Raw genomic sequence first — 22,817 nt, 5'->3', positions numbered from 1 at the left:
TCGTAAGGATTTGGTTATGATAAAAAATGGACAATAGGCTGGGGAGATAGCTCAAGCACTAGAGTGTTTGGCTCACTAGCGTGAGAAACAGAATTCAGACCCCAGAACCCACCTAAAAAGCCAGGAAAGGACAGTGATATGTTCCTGGGGATGGAGACAGGGAATCTGAAGGGGTTACTGCACCAGGCTATATAAACAAACAAACAAAAGCTACAGCTTTAGAGATGGGGACTGAAGAGGCGGCTCTGTGATTAAGAGCACAGGCTGATCTTACAGGGGCATCTGGGTTCAGGTTCAATTTCATTCATTTCCACAGAAATAATCTGCCTTCTCAACATTATTTGTTGAAGAAACCGTCTTTCTCTCTTTAATATTCTTGGTGCCCTTGTCAAAGACCTATTGATTGGATATGCTTAAGCTTGGTTCTGACCTCTTGGTGCCGTTCTCCTGGTCTGTCTGTTTTAGGCAAGCACCATCATGCTGTGGTTTTAGCTTCTAGTGTGTTCTGAGGTCAGCACATATGAAAATGCACCTTTGGATCTTTTTTTTAAAGATTGTTTTGGTGGCCCTGTATCATTTGCAGATACGAACATAATTTAGGACTCTTTTTTATTCCTCTAAAAATATCCTTGGCTTTTTGTTGGGGATGGTATTGAATGTGTAGATCCCTGTAAGTATTGGGGACATTTAGTACCACAAAGTTCCAAGTCCCTACACCTAAGATGTCCTTCCAGGGCTCAAGGAAAAACTATCTCTGGCACACATGAGGTTTGGGTCCCAGTCACTTGAAAATAAGAAGAAACATCTTTCCATGTATGTGTTCCTTCTTTAATTCTTTCTTACTCATGTCTATTTATTCATTATCTAATACCCAAGAACAAATTAATATGAATTAATTTCAGCAACATTTTATAGTCATCGGTTTATGGGAATTTTACTTGACTCTCTTTATGTCCTCAGACGTCTTATTCTTTTGAGTCCATTAAAAATGGGGTTGTGTTTTTATATCCTTTAGGGGTTGCTTGTTGGTGGTTTACAGAAAGATAAGTGATTTTTTTAAAGAAGTCTTATTATACTATCATTTTCTTTGTGTGTATACATATGTGAGTGTACATATCAAAGTGTGGGTGCAAAAGTCAAAGGACAGCTTGTGAGTGTTGGTTCTCTCTGTCTGCCCAAGGATTGAACTTGCATCATCAGGTTGGCATCAGGCACCTTTACCTTATTCCCCTGGCCAAGATGAGTGGTTTTGTGTGTTGGTTTTATTTCCTGAAACTTTGCTGAATTTATTTCAGTTGAAAGGTTTCCTCTAAGGAAGACCCCGTCATCTTTTAACAGGGATAATTTCCTATGTATATCTCTCTCTCTCTGACTGAGGCACCTTCCTCTTCTTCATATTAGCACAGATAGGACCTTCAGTGACATTCCAGATGAAGGCTGTAGGAGCATCCTACATTGCTCCTCTTCTTAAAGCCTTTCTGGTTTTCACTTTTGAGTGTGTTACCTGGAAGCTTTTCGTATATTACCTTTGGTATTTGAAGGCAATTATCATTTCTTCCTAGTTTCTAGACTGCTTTTTAAATATAGAGTGATGATAAATGTTGTCAAATGCCATTTCTCATAGTATGATGTAATGTTACTCTGTGTGTTTTGTTAATATGTATAATATTGACAAATAGGCATTGAAGCATCCTTGCATGCCTCAGGTCAATTCTTCTTGGTAATGCAATGTAATACTTTTAATATGTTGTGTTTAGTTTGTTATAATTTTGAGGAGGATTTTTGCATCTATTTTCTTTCCCTCTGTTTTCTTTCCTTGGCTTGGACATAAAGGTGATGGTAATTTCATAAAGTAAGTCACAGATATTCAAACTATAGAACATATTTACATGAAAAAGAAAAACCTAAACTAAAAGACTAAAAGAGAAAAACAAAACAATACAGTAAAGCCTAGGTTAGTAGGAGAAATAAAAGATTGGATTAGATCAAAAAGGAAAAAATAACTAAAATAATAGAACTTTTCTAAAAAAGCCAAGTAAATAAGCTTCAGTTAGCTTACTGAGGAAAAGAGAACTAGAATTAAATTAGAAATAAAAGGGAAGAATTGTAACTGATGCCAGAGAAGCATAAAGGATTATAACCCATTAGCCACTCATGAACAGGAGTGGCCCAGTACCACCCATCAGTGCCTTGATCTTGAAAATGCTATTCTGTAGAATTGTGGTATTTAAATTCCTGTTGTTTATAGACCATCCACTTCATGGTATTTTGTTAGAGCAGCCAGAAGGGACTGAAGACAGGGTTTACTACTGCAAATTGACTTTATATTTCTAGCTTGGCTGCATCTTTAGGGTTTTGGAATGTGGTATTTTTGTGTCTTTTGCTCGAAGCTGTTTCTAATTTTCCCTTTGATTTCTTCTTTGATCTAAAAGTTTCCTAAAAGTGTATTTTTTTAAAAAATTGCCACATCTGTGTGAGTTTGTTTAGCTTTCTTTCTGTCATTCACTTTCAGTTTAATTCCACTGTAGTGACTAAGTATACTTGTTATATCTTGTCTCAAAAATTTTTAATTTATTTAAATTGTGTGTGTGTGTGTGTGTGTGTGTGTACTGTTTATATGTGTAGGAACCTATGGAGGCCAGTAGAGGGCATCAGATCCTCTGGAGCTGGAGTTACAGATGGTTGTGAGCCACCTCAAGTGGTGCTGGGAGCTGAACTTAAGTCCTCTGTAAGTGTAAGAGTAGCAAATGTTCTTAACCACTGAGCCATTTCTCTGGTCTCCTACTTAATATCATTTAAATCTTAAATTTGCTAAAATTTGTCTTCTAACTTGGTATGTACTCTGTCCCAAAGCAATATTCCATATGCACTTGAGAATGTTCAATTAGTATTTGTATATATTTGTGAAGCCCATTTGGCCTATAGCATTAAGTTCTTTGTCACCTCTTTGGTTCTCTATTTTGGTGTTCTGTAACTGAAGGGGGGCACTGAAAACTTTCACTGTCATTGTGTTGCTGTCTGTTTCTCCATAATCTCTGCCAGTGTTTGTTTCATATACTGTGGTGCTCTATCGTAGACTGTGTGTGCATCTATAATCGTTATTTCTTCCTGATGAATTGAGCATTGTATTACTTTTGGATCTTCTTCTTTGTCTCCTTTGACAAATTTTGACTTAAAGTGCTTCTGTATGTCATTTATTTTTAAAATTGTGTGTGTTTGTGTGTGTGTGTGTGTGTGTGTGTGTGTGTGTGCACGTGTACATGTATGAACACTCTCAGAGGCCAGAAGAGGGCACAGCAGTTACAGCTGTTATGAACCAGTCAACAAGGATGTTCGCACTGGAATCTGATCTCTGAGCCTCATGATGGAGTAGCAAAGCTCATAACCATGGAGCCATCTCTCCCACCCCAGTGTGACTTTTATTGAGTGTGTCCTAGTCAGTAGCCATTGTTTTTGCTTGTGTTTGTTTTTCTTTTAACTTTGAATGCTAATTTCTTCACCAGCATTTGTTAAGGTTATCCTCTATCCTGTCTTCTGCCCACTTTCCCTTCTAACACTTACTGTTTGTACATTGTCTAGTTGATCATGTTCCATGATTCTTTTTGCTTGTGGATTACAGACAGATGATCACATAAGGCAGGCTGTTGTCTAATATCCTCCATAGCTAAGGATGACTTTGAACTCCTGATATTTGGTTTTCTACTTCCCAAGTGCTGGCATTACAGGTGTGAAACACCAGGCATGGCTTCTTTATCCTAATTTTTTGTATTGTTTTTTTTTTTTTGTTTGTTTGTTTTTGGTTGTTGTTGTTGTTTCCCTGAGTCCTTTCATGTTGTCTTTGAATTCACTTATTCTTTATTTCCTGTTTATCAAGTCAGTGGTTGGAACTCTCCAATGAGGCTTTTAGTTCAATCACTTAGTAAATTGTTAACCATTGATTTAAAAAAAGTCGCCTAGAATATAGCAAGTCTTCACAGAAATCTTGAAGACTGTATGAGTTATTTTTGGTCACCATGACAAAAGTATCTGACAGAAACAACTTAAGGGAAGAGGAATTAATTTTGGCTCATGGTTTCAGAGCTTTCCAGACCATGGTCATCTGGCTTCAGTTTCTGGGCCATTGTGGGGCAGAGCGTCCAGTGGTGGGAGCCTGTGGCAGAGGCAAGGTTCTGCCTCTTGAAGGACAATGGTCAGAGAAGGGGGAATTTTTACACTGAGCTGGCTCTACCCACAACTGTTTATTTTACCTACGTGCTCAGCCCACAGAATAGTGTGGCTCACACTCAGGCTGGATTTTCCTTGCTGAGTTAGTCTTCTGTGGATATTCCCTCACAGACACACCACAGGAATGCCTCTCCAGTTTTATAGATGATTCCAAATCCAGTCTAGTTGTCCATGATGCTTAATTATCACAGAGACTGAATGGCTGAATATAACCCACAGTCAGGACAAAAGCACTTGGAACCACCCAGCACTGCCAGGTCATGTTTCCTTCAGGAGGCATCTAGAAGCATTTTGAGGTCTTTTGGTTCCACCCTGGTCTGCATATATTTTTCATAAGGTCGACCAGATGTCTGGTGTGAGTGTTCACCACTCCGCCGGCACTGGACAAGCACTTCTGATGAATTCATTATCCCATGGATTCTCACAATTACCCTCTAGGTGAGTGCTGTGATTATCTCCCTCTCATTTAGATTAAAACCTCATCTGTGAAATGAGCCTTAAAATACTCAGGCAGTTTGTCTTGTCAGAGGTCACATAGTTGAAATTGCACTGAGCTGGAACCCACATACAGGTCGGATGCGCCAGGCGCCCAGTCTCTCAGACTCCCCAGTTATACTACTTTCATGCTAAACTCAATTGGGCAGACTTTTTATAAAAATCCACAGGTGATGCCAGTCATTCAAACCTGAAATTTGCATCCTGACTCTATTCCTGATGCTTCCCTGGGGCTTTGATTCCCTGTTCCTCTGTGGGCTACAGAGATGCCAATCACCTTGTATTCTCCCCCCCCCATGCCTTTATTAAGATGTACAATTTTACTTTTTTCTCCTAAAATTTAGTTTAAAGCAATTAAAAATCCATCCACATTCTCTTTGGTCATGTTGAGGTTTTATATGGTGTTATGGACCTGGTGCAGGGGCTAGCTAGCCTCATCTCCTTCTCGGAGGGACAGATAAATCCATGATAGGCTATATGACATCAGGAGTAATTATCCCACAGAGCATCATAATCTCCAATGTATGAGTTCACCGATGGAGGAAGGAGTCATGTATCCCCAAGGTTATTTGATTTTCTAATGTAGTCCGTGGTCAAACCACTGGTGGTCTGGTCTTGACTGAATTAGATAATAGAAATCTCCTGAACATAACATTAAGCTTGTATTTTCCAGTTGTGTTGACCATGTGGACTCTGCAGAGCTCAAGTTGCAGGGCCTGTAGCAAACGGAGTAACCCTGTCTAGGCACTGAACCCAACACACTTTATCTAAACGTATGTTGAGAAAGGTGTTTCCTCTGGCACTGTTCTATGCAACAAAGATGCTGTTTTGTTAGATTAGCTTAAAGACAAGCCATCAGAAATTTCCCATAAGGCCATGTTCAAATATGAGGAAGTCTCCTTTGGAATTAATCTTATCCTTTCATTTTCCTTGTACTAAAGAGATCCTTAATATTTTCTAACCAGGGGAAAGGTGATCTTGATCTAGAATAACTTCCTAGGGTAATATCCTCATGTAGCATCCTGTCCACACAGAGTTAAATAGGTTGAAAATGAATGAAGCATTGCGTGGAACTTGGAGTTTGCTCTAAACACGGAGATGCACATATCATCATTTATAGGACTGAGGCTGCCTCCAAACTGCACTTAGCCCAGAGAAGAAAATGTCTAGTAGTCAGTGAAGATGAGCTATTTCTTCCTCCTTTGTGCAATCACTCTTCTGGCATTTTTAAAGACATAACCCTATGCTGCATTGTGGCAGTTGATAGACTGGCCGAAAATGTGGGCCAGGGCGGCTCTGTACTTTGTCAAATCTGCAATGTCATTCAGGAGATAAAAGAAATGTTGCCAATATGGGTTTTATGAATGTAACTGAGATACAGATGGCAAACACAATCTAGATCAGAGGTAAACACGCTATCATGCGGTCCAAATTCGGCTTGATGCATGTTTTGTAAAATTACACCCATACCCATTTATGGGCTCATTGTTCATGGTGAGTTAGAACTGGGTAGTTATAAGGAAAATAAAAAAAAACTCACAAAACCTAAAATATTTGTTAGCTTCACCTTTATGACTCCAGGTCTAGGTTTCCCTGGCTTTTTGGTAAGGCTGAGGGAAAAGCAGCAGCCACAGCAGCTGGTGACAGCAGCTCAGTGTTAAGGGTGGCAGGGGGACTGGGTTCCAGTCTTACCATTACCACTGACTATAGCCTTCGAAATCACAGGCATTTCCATTTCATTTTGAGACAGCATCTTGGGTAGCCCAGGCTGGCCTCAAGCTTGGAGTGTAGCCAAGGATAATTTTAAACCACTAAGCATCTCAGAGTGCTGGAATTAAAGGCATGCACCATTATACTGGATTTATGGAGTGCTGGGATTGGCTCTAGGGCTTCTGTCATGTTGAGTAACCTTTCTACAAACTGTGCTACACCCCCAGACTGCACAAGGGGTTTTGGTGGTGTTTTTTTTTTTTTTTTCTAAAACATCTAGGCATGTATTCTGAAGGAACTCAAAGTGGGTGTTTACAATATGAGATGTGATCATCCTGAACCAGGAGGGTCAGGCTAAGGGCAGGCAACATAAATGTGACACGGAAGTCAGAGGAGAAGTTAGAATTAAAATAATTCTTTGTCATTGTGTGTGGCATATACATTTCACGGTGCAAGTGTGTGGGGAAGAAGACAGATTTGGCAAGTTAATACTTGTCTCCTTCTGCCACAGGACCTGGCGATCACCTATCCGCAGGTTGTCAGGTTGCCACACCAAATTCTTTTACCCACTGAGCCATCCCACTGGCCCAGAAAGTAGGATAGTTTTAATTTGGAGTTTTTTTGTTTGTTTATTTTTTTTAAGAAACAGCTTCTGTACTAACTAGTAACCTGAGATTTTTTTCCCCTTTGTACACCAAAAAATACATTATACAGTGTAGCACTGGCAGTGTTGTTAATGGTTAAAAGCTAGTGTTGGAGAGAAGGCTAGCTGAGACGGGACAAACCGCCAAGGATCTGCTAAAGGCAATGGGCACCCGATAGCTCTTTCAGGAAGGAGAGTCTACTTGCACATTTTCTTCCTCTTCTGACTCAGAGGTCCTTTTAAAGAGGTTCTTTTTTTTTTCATTTTTAAATATTTTTATTTTTCATATTCATTACAGTTTAATCACTTTGTATCCCAGCTGTAGTCCCATCCCCCGTTCCCTCCCACTTCCATCCTCCCTCCCTCTTCTCCTATGCCCCTCCCCCAGTCCAATGATAGAGGAGGTCCTCCTCCCCTTCCATCTGACCCTAGTCTATCAGGTCTCATCAGGACTGGCTTCATTGTCTTCCTCTGTGAACTGGTAAGGCTGTTCCGCACTTAGGTGGAGGTGATCAAAGAGCAGGCCACGTGCTAGATGACCCTTTGAAACACATCATGTATCTAGGGAATACCATTCACTTTAGTATCTTTTCACCCAGGACTCACCCAAAGCTCTTATATTTTCCAATCCACTTAGTTGATAATACTCTTCTAAAATTTTTTTTTCTGCTGGCTGGCAAAAAGGAAGATAATTTAATTTGAAGAGAATATATTCTGGGGGAGTTGAAATGCAAGCCCCCAGAATCTGACAGCAGAACAAGACCAGCGAACAGAAAACTCATCTTACCTTCTTGCTAATATAGGTGTCAGGGAATTTCTAGGCCGGGCCGCCAGTCTTCACTCCACAGTAATGTCAGCGTCGTTGATTGTAAAAGGCTGACATTCATTAAAAGAAGGCAGTTGGATATGTATGTAGAAGGGTTTTTGACAAATCAGCCAAGTGTCAACCATTCTGTAAGGGATTACAGAATGATGCCTTCCGACTTTGAGCTCTCTCTTTAGACTGAATGGCTCTTGTCTCCAGGAAGTGTGTAAAGGGCTGGGTTTCACTGCTGTTCAGGATGAGCTGAGTGAGCTTTTTCGTTTCTTATCAAAGCTAGTGAGAACCTTGGAGATGGAGAGGGAAGTAAAACTTACTCTGATTCAGATGTTGCAGAAACTTACCTATTATCTATTAAAGCGTTCATCTGTTTACCAGAAAAAACTGTTATAACTTATCCCATTGTACAAATACAGATTGAGGCAAAGGTGAGTCCATCATTTGTTCAGGTAATAGGGCTCATATTATTTATTTTTCAAATTGCTGGGACCAGTATCTGACAAGAAGCATTTTTTTAAAAAATGCTTTCATAATTTTTTAAAATACTTAAAAAAAGAGAGAAACAATTTAAGGGAGGAACAGGTTATTATGGGGTAGATGCCCTTCCATTATGCTGGAGAGACTATTGCTTCAAAGAGGGCAGGCATGACACTAGGATCAGAAGGCTGGTTGAACACATTGCATCCACAGCCAGAGAGCAGAAGGAGATGAGCGTTTCTCAGCTCACTCTTCTTTTTATTCAATCTGGGACACTTAAGATGAGTCTTCCCACCTCATTAATCTAATTAAGAAAAGTACACAACAAGGACATTTGCTCAACCATGTTTGCAGTAGCTTTATTCGTAATAGCCATAATCTGGAGGCAACCCAGATGTCCCTCATCTGAGTAATGGATACAGAAATTGTGGTACATTTACACAATGAAATACTACCTAGCAATTAAAAACAAAGAAATCATGAAATTTGTAGGCAAACGGTGGGAACTAGAAAAAATCATCCTGAGTGAGATATCTCAGAAGCAGCAAGACACACATGGTATAAACTCACTTATAAGTGGATATTAGATATTTAATATAGGATAATCATACTAAAATCTATATGCCTAAAGTAGCTTAGTAAGAAGGAGGACCCTGGGTGAGATGCTCAATCCTCATTCAGAAAGGCAAATAAGATGGATGTCAGAAGAGGGAAAAAACAGAACAGGACAGGAGCCTACCACAGAGGGCCTCTGAAAGACTTTACCCAGCAAGGTATCAAAGCAGATGCTGAGACTCATAGCCAAACTTTGGGCAGAGTGCAGGGAATCTTAGGAAAGAAGGGGAGACAGAAAGACCTGGAAGGGGCAGGAGCTCCACAAAGACAGCAACAGATTCAAGAAATCTGGGGCCCAGGGATCTTTTCTGAGACTGATACTCCAACCAAGGACCATTCATGTAGATAACATAGAACCCCTGCTCAGATGTGGCCCATGGCAGCTCAGTGTTCAAGTGGGTACTCTAGTAAGGGGAACAGGGGCTGTCTCTGACATGAACTCAGTGGCTCGCTCTTTGATCACTTCCTCCTGAGGGGTGGGTGTTGGCCAGCCTTACCAGGCCACAGAGGAAGACAATGCAGCCAGTCCTGATTAGAGTAGGGTCAGATGGAAGGGGAGGAGGACCTCCCCTATCAGTGGAATAAGGGAGGGCCATGAGAGGAGAGGGAGGGAGGGTGAGATTGGGAGGAGACAAGGAAGGGAGCTACAGCTGGGATACAAAGTGAATAAATTATAATAATAAAAAAAGAAACAAAAAAAGAAAAGTACTTTAGGCTCCTTTCCTAGGAGATTCTAGGTACTGTCCAGGTGACAGTCAGCATATTCTATCATGGGGCATCAGGGAAGATACCGATAAACCCTCCGTGGCAAATTTATCACTGACCAAAATATGTCCCGTACAGTTATACTGGCCAGACTGCTCTTGAGATAAGAGAGTGCTAAATCTGGTTGGCTCTTCCAATTTTATCCTCGCCTCAAAAGCCACAGGCACAGACAACACAGAAATATGTATTATTTTGAAAACAAGCACACACCTGGCCCTGCCCCCCAGATGTGTTGAGAGATTGAAAACAGTGCCTCCTGTGGCTCTCAGTCCCCTCCTCTCTCATTATGGCCCATCCTTGGAACACAATCATTTTCTGTGTTATCCAAAGGTGTCATTACAGGGTGCCTGCTCTATAGTTAGTGCAGTGTCAGCATATTCGGTGTGAGCAGGCTCTACCCCTTCCCCGTCCTTCCACCCTTGGGGACATAACTAGGCCAGAAGAATTCCTCTGGGGTGACTCTATGAGGTAGAGTCTGGGGGATTGTTTTTCGTGGCATTGCCTATAGCTGGAGGCCGTATTTAAATCAATACTTCTTTTACTTCTGGAGAAATAATAGATCTATAATTCGTAATATGGGAATGTGCAGATGATTTCTGCGAAGGTTTTGGAGAGGCCAAAAAGAGAGGCCTATATGTGATAATAAAAATAAAATGGAACAGCACATCTCATTTACAATACTCACATCCCAATGAAATATTTGGGACCAACTGTTAGCCTTCCTATGATCATTGGTGATGCACAATAGCAGGAAAACAATTGATTTTATGATTTACTTTCCTTTATGTGTTTGTGTTACATCTCTTTCTATCTCTCTCCCCCCCATGAAAGAGAGAGAGGGAGAGAGAGCGAGGGAGGGAGAGAGAGAGAGAAAGAGAGAGAGAGAGAAAGAGCGAGGGAGAGAGAGAGAGAGAGAATGGCATTTGGATGTATAGAGCAGTTGTAAGCCACCACCAGTGCATGTACCAAAAACTAAACTTGGGTCTTTTGCAAGAGTAGGAAACTTTAACTGCAGAACCATCTCTCTATAGTCTCCAAAATTCAGTTTAAGGTGAGACTCTGGGGATGAGGATGTGGCTTGGTCATTTAGTCTGCTTGCTTAGCATGTGTGAAGCCAGATTTGAGTCCCAGCACGTCGGAGCTGTACATGCCTGCAAACACAGCACCCAGGAGACAGGGGCAGAAGCAGCAGAAGTCTAAGGGCATCTTGGGTTACACAGTAAGTTTAAGGCCAGCCAGGACATAGTTTCCTGTCTAAAGTCACAACCTGCTTACTAATTAAATATGTAAATAAGTAGGCTTAGCTATTCAGCCCTTTGCAAACTGAAGCTGGCATTTGAATCAAATTAATGGTCAATCTCAAGACTGGGACACATCCTTAGTGCATTCCTCACTTTCATTTTTAGAAAACTTTTTAAAAAAATCAGATATCACAATAAGCACTCAAATTATAAATGCTTAAATGGATTAGTTTTTATATGGCTAATCTGTCTAACCCTGGTTTCCTTTCTGTCTCTGTGATAAAATGCAATGACAAGTACAACTTTGGGGAGAAAAGGTCTGTTTGAGCTCACAGGTCCATCACTGTGGAGCAGTCCAGGCATCAGCAGCTTGAGGCAGCTCCTGAGATCCAGAGTCAGGGGCAGAGAATGAACATACCTGTGCATGCTGGAGCTCAGCTGCCTCTCTCCTCCACTTCCAGTCCAGGGCTCAGCCCAGGGAACGGCGCCACCCACACCAAAGGTGTCTTCCAGCTACCCCGCTTTCAAGGTCTGTCTTTCCATCTCAGTTCATCAGATTAAGAAAAGTCCCTCACCGGCATGTGCCGTAGACCAACCTAACCCGCTCATAGAGAGCCTTTTTCAAGGCACTTCTAGATTGTGTCAACACTTAACGCTAACCGCCACACCCAGGATCCAGTTCCCATGCAAGACACAAAGTAATCCAACACCTTCCAGGCGTTGCCAGCGACAGAGAAAGCTGCTGTCCCAACAACTCCCGGGAGTGCAGGGGCTCAGCTTGACTGGAAGCGCTGTGCGAGCGGAGCTTCTCACGAAATCATTTTCGCGGGTCCGTTGTACTTAGCTTTGCCGTTGCAGGGTTTCTCCGCATTGTCACGGAACTTGCTGGAACAAAACACCTGAAGGAAGAGACCATATTCTGATGGTGGCCTGAGGAGATGATTCATCATGGTGGATGAGGTGGTGGGTCACATCCCAAACGCAGTCAGGAAGCAGAGACAGAGGGGCGCTGGTGCTCAGCTCACCTTTTCCTTTCTCTCCTTAGTATTCAGTCTTGGTTCGCAGGCCCTGGATGGCTCTGCCAACATGCAGAGTGGGGCTTCACTTTTCATGAAGTTAAACCTTTTTGGAAACACCCCTGACAGGCTCAGAGGTGTGTTTCCCAAGCATCTCCAGAGCCAGTCAAGTTGGCAAGAAAAACCAGCACATTTGTTGTTGTTTTATTGTTGTATCATTCTCTATTGTGTCAAAGTAATCTGGAGTACCCTGTTTTATTTATATATTTTTCTGTGGCTGAGCACTGTACAATTTTTCAAGACCTTAAATTTTATCAGCTTTTTTTTTTCAAGGAAGAAAAAGGGCATATGAGCCCAGTCTACACACATGTTATGGGAGTTATCATTGATGACTTTCCTGTCATAGCACTCATGCTCTCCAAACCACACTCACACAGATTTTTTAAGAGTTTAGTGCCAGCATAACTCTTCACTTCTCTTGAATTAGTAGGCTCTCTCTTTTCTTTTAATAAGCATGCTTATTTTAGCCTACCTTGTTCTAGAAATAACTAGACAGGTTAATGAATTTTTTTTAAGTTTCAAAATTAAATATTCAAAATGGATTGAAAAGGTGAGGCAAAGTCAGATCTCCTGCAATATCTTCCAATGACCACAGCGTTGATGTTCCTTTAAATGCTGATATAACAAAATCATGTGTACTGTCTTATTTGGGCCCAGATGCAGCTATAAGTTTCAAACCAGCTGACTCTACAAGAACAGTCAGACCTCAACTCTACCAAACAGTGTCCAAAGGATGAGAGCAAACGAGCTTCTTGGAGAAAGGGCCCTGTTCTCATCGAAGTCAAATTGTTCTAGAGATTTCTTCAGCAGAGGACCATCTTAATAGCTCATAAGGTGTGTGTGTGTGTGTGTGTGTGTGTGTATTTTGTGTTTGTGGGTACATCTGTATACCTATGGATAAAAACCAGAAACGTTTTCCAGTGTTTTCTTCAGGAGCCTCCCAAAAGCTCTCTTATTGGCCTGGGAATTTACCGTATAGGGCAAGACAGCTGGACTCTGAGCCTCCAAGGATCTATTTATTTGCCTCCACATCACCATCTCTGAATATAAGCATGTATCACCAAGCCCCTCCTTTTAGCGGGGTTCTGGCTCATTTTTATTGTCAACTTGATACCTTTGAGAGTCACTTGGGAAAAGGGAACCTTAACTGAATAACTGTCCAGTTCAAATTGGTCTTGGCAATGTTTATAAGAGATTGTATTGATTGAGGATCAGTATGGGAGCGTTCAGCCCATCTCTTATCAGGTGGGTATCGGCTGTATAAGAAAGTTACATGAACATGAGCCAGCGAACCAATGAGCCAGTGAGCTAGAGAGCCAGTAAGCAATATCCCTCCATGTTTTTTGCTTTGGTTTCTTCTTGACTTCTCTTAGTGGACTGCAAGTATAATCCTAATAAACACTTCCCTCCCTAAGTTGTTTTTGTTTGGGGCATTTCATCACATGTGGGAGTATTTGGGGTTTCTGAGGATCGAACTCAGGTCCTCAAGCTTGTAAGGTAAGCACCTTATGACCTAGCCATCTTCCTACCCCAGTTGTTTTTTTTATTTGAATCATGCTTCTCCCAACACTGCAGTGCATTTGGGAGAGTGCAGATTAGAAATCTTTGGGGTTGATTTCCATACAATTTGCAGACACAGGGTAATGCAAAGTTCAACACCCCATTCTTTATCAAACATGCATGACACAAACCCCTTTTCTTCCCGAAATACTGGGGATTGAACCTGGGGCTCATGCATGCTAGGCAAGCACTCTACCACTGAACTAGCTTTCAAATCTGCTCTCTTTAATCCTAATACCCATGGCTGTGATCAAAGAAGCCTGAAACATTTTAAAGCATGAAAGACCCCAAATGTTCATGTGACATTGGTCAGACCCCTCTCCATACCTTGTATGACAGCTAGTGACGTTAGCATTCCTTGCCTGCCCTGCCTATCAAGAGGTGAGAGAAAACTCCATTTAAACCCTTACTACAAAAGATTGCTTATCTTTACATATAAACTGTTGAGTGCCACTTCCTTCCCCACCTTGTGTTTCTCCTTCTCCATGTCTCTTCTGTATACTAGCCGTAGCTACACCACATGTAGAAAAAGAAGGCAGAGTGCTTCAGAGATAAAAGACACGGTCCAAACCGGATTCTAGAGAACAAAGTGTACGGGGTAAGGAAGTGATGAAAACACGCCAAGTGTCTGCAGCTTGTCTCCGCTTCCTTTGCCCTGGGAATAGAGACCTGTCTGCACAAAGGCGCCTTGACAGCTGAAGGAACAAAATGCTCCTGGACAAAAAGACGAGAGGGAGGGAGAGAGAGAAGGCAAGAGCTGCTCCATCCTCAATCCATCCCTGCTCTGCCCTGAACAATGGCTCCCAGAGGGGCTGGCAGCTGGTCGTTGGCAGGTGGCGGAAACAGAACTGGACTTGCACAAAAAGAGAAACCCTCAATTTTCAGTTCTCAAGAGAAGTACAGAGCTTCTGGCCATAACCTCCTCTAAGAGAAGGGACTGCCACAGCCACAAGCCAAGCCTAGCTACTCTGTGCCGCAGACCGCTCTTTTTCCAATGGTCACCAATTCTTGATTCTTCTTCAGGCTGAGGACAAAAAGAAAAAAGGGGGGAGTCAGGGACAGAGCTCTTGACATTGGCTCCTAAGGTCCCTGCGATTTCTAAACCTGTTTCCTTGCTTGTGCCTGTGGCGACAGTGGGCATGCTAGGAAGATGCTGGTTCAAAGGTTACAAAAGAGAAGCGCATAGTTAATGTCTTCAGAATGGGAGGCTGATGTCGAACCCCCTCCTCACCCAAGAGCTGCAGAACAACTGAGGTAGGGCTGCACCTGGTTCAGGCTGATGGGTGTATTAGAACGGAACAGCACGAAAGACTAGCAGGTAGGCATTGCAATAAGCAGAGTCCAGTGACGGCTGAGACCGCTAATGTCTTTTCTCCCCCAGCAACTTGAACAGCACCATCCAGCACCATGAAAGCCAGCCAGCAGGCAGGAAGTCTCCCACTCACTTCAAGGTTGATTTCTCCGTGTTCTGCAACATAGTGTGTGGTGTCTTCAGCAACAGGATTTTACCATGTGGTTATGATAGGCATCTGAGGCAATGGCCACAGCCTCTATCAGTTTGGATGCCTCCCTGACCCAAAGTCATAGAGCAGTAACCTGTGCTTGGCGCTGAGATTTTCACTCAGTAACCCGAGTATTCTGGGAACAGCATTGTGTGTTACCCATGTGGGAGACCTGTTTTTAAACTCCTTTCTTTTTTTTTTTTTTTTTTTTCATTTTTAATCACTTGTTATTATCTTTACAAAGTAATGAGATTTCATAAGGCTTCTTCGTATATCCTCCTTTTGGTTAACATGACCCCTATCCGTCCATGACCCATCTCTTGATCTCATTTTCACATGAATGTTTACCTCTCAGTCCCCCCTCTTTATTCTATAATACATGTATCCTACTGTCCCCTCTTATTGTCCATGTCTCTGTGTGTTTTTAACCTGAGTTGAAATACCATAACCTCCCAGGAGGTTGCCTCCTGGTTTCTTCTTCCTTACCACTCCACTACTGGTGGAATGAGTGTGTATTATAAAAGGAAGCTTATTAGAGTAGATTTTACAACAGGAGCTAGGTAGATCAGCAATGGCTGTCTGTATGCTGGAGAAGTTGAGAACTTCATAGGTGCTTACTCCAGGAGGCCAGATGCCCAGCAGCCTCAGTCCAGGACTGGAGGACGAGAAGATTCTTGGAGAGCTTTGGCTTTTCATTCCACATTGGAAGGTTGAAGATGAGTTCTGATGTCATCAAAGGTCCGTGGCTGCAGCAACTGAACAGGCGAGCTCAACTGGCAGAGTTAGAGCAGGCAGGCAAGACAGTCTGTCCTCACTCCAGCTATATGGGAATCTATGAATCTAGTAGAAAGTGCTGGCCGCTCCCAGGAGGATCTTATCTCCTTATTTAACCTTTCCAGAAAATTCTGCAAAGACCTGCCAGAGGGGTGTCCCTTTGTTGACTGCAAATCCAATCCATTTAACAGCCAAGAGGAACCATGACCATGGCTTCTGTTTTTCTGAAGATTCCTTTCATTCTGATAGCATATAGACAAAAGAACTGTCCTGGTGGTCCAGTAAGGATTTCCATCCTGCTCCTAGCCCCATTCTGTGAGAATTAAGATGAATTTTGGAACTACTGGGTAGAACTACCTGGGAGACAGAACTCTGGACGTGTCTATGAGGACATTTCTACAATCACTTAACTAGGATGGGAAGATCTACTTTAAATGTGGGTTGATCTAGTTTTATTACAGGAGGAAAAAGTTTTTTATTTGGCTTACACTTCCAGGTCACCATTCAACACTGAAAGAAGTCAAGGGAGGAACTTGAGTCATAATCCTTTGAGGAATGCTGTTTGCTGGCTCATGCTCATCTAGCTTCCTTATACAGCTCAGGCCCACCTGCCTAGTTAATGGTGCTGCCCATAGTGAGCTGGGCCCTCCTACATCTATTAACAATCAAAACAACACCCCATCCCCACCCCCAGCCCCACCTCAGCACACTCACAGGGAATCTGATCTAGGTGACTCTTTTCTCAATGACTCTGGGCTGTATCAGATTGACAGTCAACTAGGGCATGGGTGGCATCATTTCCTAGACTATGGTCTCAGGACCCAGAGCTAGTGATGTCATGTATCCTGGAGGAAAAGCCACCTTTCTAAACCAGCATAATTCCTAATTACATTCTAAATATCTAGGACTGTAGTTCTCATCTCTCATCCAAGGAAACTTCTCTTTACAGTGGAGTCCACTACAGAAAAACACAACCAATCAAAAACAAAGTTACAGAGCCCAGTCCCAATGATGCATCTACAAAACAACTTCTGAATCTAAGCCCAGGGAGCATTGCTGAAGAAGGGGCTGAAGGATTGTAAGAGCCAAAAGGTGAGGAAGTTTGCTTTGAGGTTCTGTTTCCTAGGAATGTCAGAGTGATACTCATAAAGTTTCATCAACATGACTGCCTAAACATGAGCTGAGTAAGAACAACAATAGGCATGCTAAAGTGGAAGGGGAAAAGTTTGTGGAACACCAATCATATACAAAGAACTATAGACAACTAAGGGATGCTGAGAGGGAGAAAAAGAGTCTTCCCCAGGGAAGAACATACCAATTGGTTATCTCATAACAGTCAGCAATGGAATCATAAAAACAAACAGATGGGGCAGGTTGTGTTTATATATCTTAGTGTATACATGTATATATTAATTTCATATATATATTTGTATCTGTGTACGTAGCAAAAATTAATGAAAAAATGACATGAATTTTAAAGAGAGCAGAAAGAGTACATGGAATGATTGGAGGGAGGAGAGGGAAGGGGAAAATTATGTAACTGTATTATAACATCAAATAATAAAAGAAGTTTTAAGTAAGAAGAAAGTGACCTGGGCATCAGCATTCATCTGCTTCTTGGCTACAGATGCTGTGTGACCAGCTGCCTTATGCTCCTGCTTGCATGCCTTCCCTACCATGGTAGGTCAAATCTCTCAAACTGTGAGTCAGAAATTAATGCTTCTTTACTCTTGAGTGGCTTTTTTTTTTTTTTGCAATAATGAGAAGTATAAACGATATACCCCCTGCCTAGAGATGTAAAGATCAGCAGTAGAATGAAGGTTGTGGTTCTTTGCTCTCTCGTGGCTCCTGTGCATCTACTGGTCATTTTCTACCAGCAGAGTGAATTAAAAATAGCAGCTATCTCTGACCATCTAGGACTAACTCTAAATGTGCTAGCTCAGAAACTGGGCATGACATAATGTCACTCAGCAGGGATGTATACAGAGAAGCAATGGACATGCTAGCACACCCCTCTGGAATTTTGTGATAACTAAATAGCACTAGCCTGTGCAGGTTACCTGGTAGATTTCATAGTCTGCATTGGACAAATGGATGCTATTATTATTGGGATAATGGCCATACAGAATCTGGCATATGTTACTGGAAAGTTTGTGGGCTTGAAGATGCTAAATATATGATAATCATCTTCAGTTTTCAGAATGTCTAATTGTATTTTGTGGACCATAATGGCGTTCAGGGTCAATGGAAAATGACCAAATTACTGGATTTCAAATCACAGAGGACCCTGAGGCTGTCTACTTTTTATGGCTTCGTGAGTGGACCAGTACTCAAAATCTTTAGGCAAGAAAAAAGATGATTTCTTTCACACTGGTGGTTGTGGCCTGGTAGGAACATAAGAGATGAGGCTGAAAAGATCAGATATTCCTATCCTGAGCTTTTGGACTTTGAATGTATTACAGAGAACAATAAAGCGATGGCTATTTCCTTACCTAAGCACCATGCATTGACTTGTAATCTTGTAAGATGGAGATTGCCTCACATCAGAGTACAGCTGCAGTTGATAGGAATTGCTTTCCTCCCAGAGATCTTGGAAGAGATAAATGGCATTGCAGATATTACTGCTTGAATTTCATCATTTAAAGGGAACCATCATTGGCCACTGGAAAATGGCCCGTGCTTCTTCACTGAAGAATCACTAATCAATCTTGTTAGTTAAATAACTTACACATGTCTGTGCTGGCTAATTTTAACTGTCAACTCAATATAACCTAGAATCATCTGGGAGGAAAGTCTTAATGAGGAATCACCTAGGTTAGATTTGTCTGTAAGAGATTGTCTTGATTGTTAATTGAAGCAGATCCAGTCTATTGTGGGTAGCAGCATTCCCTAGGTAGGATGTCCTGAGCAATGTAAGAGGGGAGAAAGCTAGCTAAGAGCAAGCAAACAAGGACCTATGCGTTTATTCTCCCTGACCCTGACTGGATGTGACAGTTTAATTTTCTGCCTTGACTTCCCAGAAATAATGGACTGGGACCTGAAATTGTGAACCGATAAACCCCTTTCTTCCTTGTGTTGCTTTGTGTCAGAATATTTTATCACAGTAACAGAAATAAAAGTAGGACAACATTCTACAGGATTTCCAATGCACTCTGAATCCATTTCAATTAAAAAACTAGTTACACCAACTATGTTCAAGGCTCTGAAGCAGGGGTAAACCCCCTCTGGTGGGGTTGTGTTCTTTAAGAAGTGACTAAGGGATGCTGGCAAGAGGCATGTGAGCAGATCCACAGGGATTTGAAGGAATGAGCATAGCCTTTGCCCTGGGATGCTGGGAGGGAGAATAAGGATCAGGTTTCTCTTCAATCTTTCTGAGGATGTGGCATTTGAAGGGTGGACCTTAAATCAAAGATTTTACTCAGTCACTAAATCAATATTTGCACAATGTTCAAAACACACAAAGAGCCAGAGTAAACATTTATTACCTATAAACCAGTCACGGACTATGGTTTCAGTGTGAAGTGTTTTTTACAGTAGTTTCTATGTACTTATTAGTACATTCATTCTTTTAATTATGCATATATACACATATGTATACATACATGCATTTATGCACTGTATCTGTGTATTTATATATACATATGTAGTATATATGTTTACACAGGTATGTTAGATGTATGTATGTATGTATGCTTTAGTCACTTAAAATTTTATTTTATTTTTAATTTTTTCTCATTTGTTTATTTTATTTAGTTCACATCCTTGTAACTCCTTCCTTCCTCCCCTTCCAGTCCCGCCCTCTTTCCCTCCCTCTTTGCCCTCCCCTTTTCCTCAGAAAAGGGGAGCTCTTTTTCCCATCCACCTTAGCGCATCAAATTGCATCAGGGCTGAACTGTGTCTTCTTCCCCTGTGGCCTGTCAAGGCAGTCCCATCAGGGGAAAATGATCTAAAAGCTACAAGTGAGTCCATGTCCAATGCAGTCTCCACTTTCTTTACTAGAAGCCTAAGGTGTCCATCTGCTACAGGTTTGTAGGGTCCTACGCCTAGTTCACGCATGGTCCTTGGTTGATGCTTCAGTCTCAGCTAACCGCTCTGGGCCCTGGTTAGTTGGCTCTGTTGTTTATCTTGTGGTGCTCCTGTCACTTCTGGGTCCTTTTTTTCATTCCTCCCACTATTCCCCAAGACTCCCTAGGCATCGACCAGTGTTTAGCTATGAACTTTTAAATGTTTTACCAATTTGTAGAGATGTCATAAATTTGATTTTAATAACCACATGATGTTTTAAAGAATAATAGTTATGCCCAAAATATACCTAAAAATTTTCACACTGTAAAACATTCAGATTCACCCTCTCTAGCTCTGTTTAACAGGGCCAGTTCAGCTGAATAGCAATAGGATGAGTACTGAATGCTCGGCTATGACCATGGTGACCCTAGTTCAAAAATTTTTGCACGCTAACCTTCACACATCATTTCATTCTTCTGCAGTCTTTCAGCAAATCCCTGCTAAGCACAGTGGATATTTCCTCCCTCTCTTTTAGCAGTGGCTAGATGAACGTCATGTGGAGACGCTGTGTTCCACGTCATTTGTTTCAAAGCAATGGCTGCCCAGGCGGTGCTCTGAAAACACTGCCACAGAGGAGATGAGTGATGTCCACGGCCAGCTACCTTCCACCCAGCCACCAATACAAACAGAACTCATCCATATTTCTACTCTTTTCTCTTGTCCAGTGATACGGGGTGCCCTTTGACTTTCTCTCTCACTTTTTTACATTGTGAAGCTCGTATCTTCCCAACATTCCTTAATCCCTTCTTTAATCTTGGTTTGACAGTACTGTGTGTGTGTGTGCTTGTGTTTGTGTGTGCGTGTGTGTTCTTATGTTCCAGTAGATACATTCTGTGCATGTGTGTTCATATGTATGTAGAGGTGAGGAGTTGATGCCATGTCTTTCTCAACAATTCTCAGCTTTATTTAGGGGGCAGGACCTCTCACTAGCTTGCCGCTCACTGATCTGACTAGGCAGGTTAGCCATCAGGCTCCAGGGATCCCCCTGTCTCATCCTAGCTCTGCTGTTACAGAGACACATCACCCCACCTGTGGGGATCTAAACTAAGGTCCTCACGACTGAGCATCAAGTATGAAGACTGAAGCATCCCTGACCCTGTAAGTGCTCTCCAGGCCTCACTCTATCCTTCTCTGATTTAGACATCATCATCCGAGCCCATTTTCTGCTCAGCTTATTATCTGTCTGTACTGGTCACTTAGGTATTCAATGGACTGTGCATTTATATCTGTGTGTTCTTAGAGGGCACTGTCTCTCAGTGCATTTGGAGCCATAATTCTCTGCTTGTTACAAATACTTGCATCAAGCTTTCTTTAGCGATCATACGTAGCTTAGAAAGCACACAAGGTGTGGCAGACTGTATTTACAGGGCTGCCTGTCTAGATACACACCATGCTCCCATCTAGAACTAGACGCATTTTTCTTTGCCTGGGAATCAAGCGGGGCTTCAACCAAGTGACTTTGGGGGCTAGGTCAGAGAAAGGATGCAGACACACATGGGGTGCTTTCCTTGGGCAGTGAACAACCAAGTTTGAGAAAGCTTAGATAGAGCTCATGTGGCAGGGCCAGGGAAAGAGACTGGGGTGCTAATTTCAGCTAAGGACCCAACAGCATCGGGTACCAACGAGGAGGACCCTGCACTGGAATTTAGCCCTGGCTGTAAGCTGTCTAGCAGGGACCCATTGGAGCAGACACTGCTGTTCCCAGTAGCGCTGCCTAAGCTGCAGCAGTGGCTAAATGAACCTCGTGTTGAGATGCTGTGTTCCAAGTCATTCATTTCAAAGCAATGGCTGAATGTTCAGGTGTTGCTCTGAAAACACTGACAGAGATGTGTGATGTCTAAGGCCACCTACTTTCCACCCAGCCACTTTTGCCACCAGCAAGGCAAGGGTTCTGTTACCAGGTCTTTTGGCTCCTGGTAGATACTTTCCTTTTGCAAGACAATTTGTTTCAAACTTGACTCTCACCCTCAGTGTGTAGAGTAACTTCCATTAATTCAGTAAGCACTGTGTCCCCTGCTGTGTTCCCCACAGCTATCTCCTGTAGACAGGTCACTTTCTTTTCTCTTTTGTCATTGTTATTTATTTATTGTGGGGAGAAGGTCTGCTGGACTCTTGTCACTCAAGATGTCCTTGAGCTCACTCCATAGCTTAAGATGACTTTGAACTTCTGGTCTTCCTGCCTCTACCTCCCAAGTGCTGCGTCAACCATATCTGATAAAGTCAGAGCTTCAAGCATCTGAGGCAGAAGCAAACAGAATTCTGCCATCTAAACAGATGAGGAAACACACACACACACACACACACACACACACACACACACACACACACACAGAGAGGAGAGAGAGAGAGAGAGAGAGAGAGAGAAACTGCAAATATTCTTAAAAATAGTAAGTGGCAGATACTGTCTTTATATCTCATTATTAAACCATTCCCAAGTTGTCTTTTTGTGGTCTTTATTTGGCTCATGTTTAGGCTCCCCCCCTCCTTTTTGATACATGGTCTTGCTATGTAGCTCAGGCAGGGTTTGAACTCATGACCCTCGTGCCTCAATTCTCCTCTGCCCCTAGTCCTTGGATTATAGATTTTATGCACAGCTTATTCAGACTCTTAACGTGATATTATCTTGTTTTACACCATAAGTATTTATGTGTGCATTTCCATTTTGCATCCTGGATTGTACAGACACTGAAGTCTACAGCATTAATTTCTCTGGCTCTTCCCTGCCTCTCTGCACAATGCTCGGTTATAAGGAGCATTTACCAGCTCAGTATGTGTAAAAAGTCATGTTCTTCTGCCATGGAGGTTATGTTTAGAGATCTATTAAGGCAGAAACCAAAACAAAGCAGACAA

The sequence above is a fragment of the Meriones unguiculatus genome, chromosome 6 (genome assembly GCF_030254825.1).
Source record: "Meriones unguiculatus strain TT.TT164.6M chromosome 6, Bangor_MerUng_6.1, whole genome shotgun sequence".
Taxonomy (NCBI): Eukaryota; Metazoa; Chordata; class Mammalia; order Rodentia; family Muridae; genus Meriones; species Meriones unguiculatus.
This window is presented reverse-complemented; position numbering follows the sequence as displayed.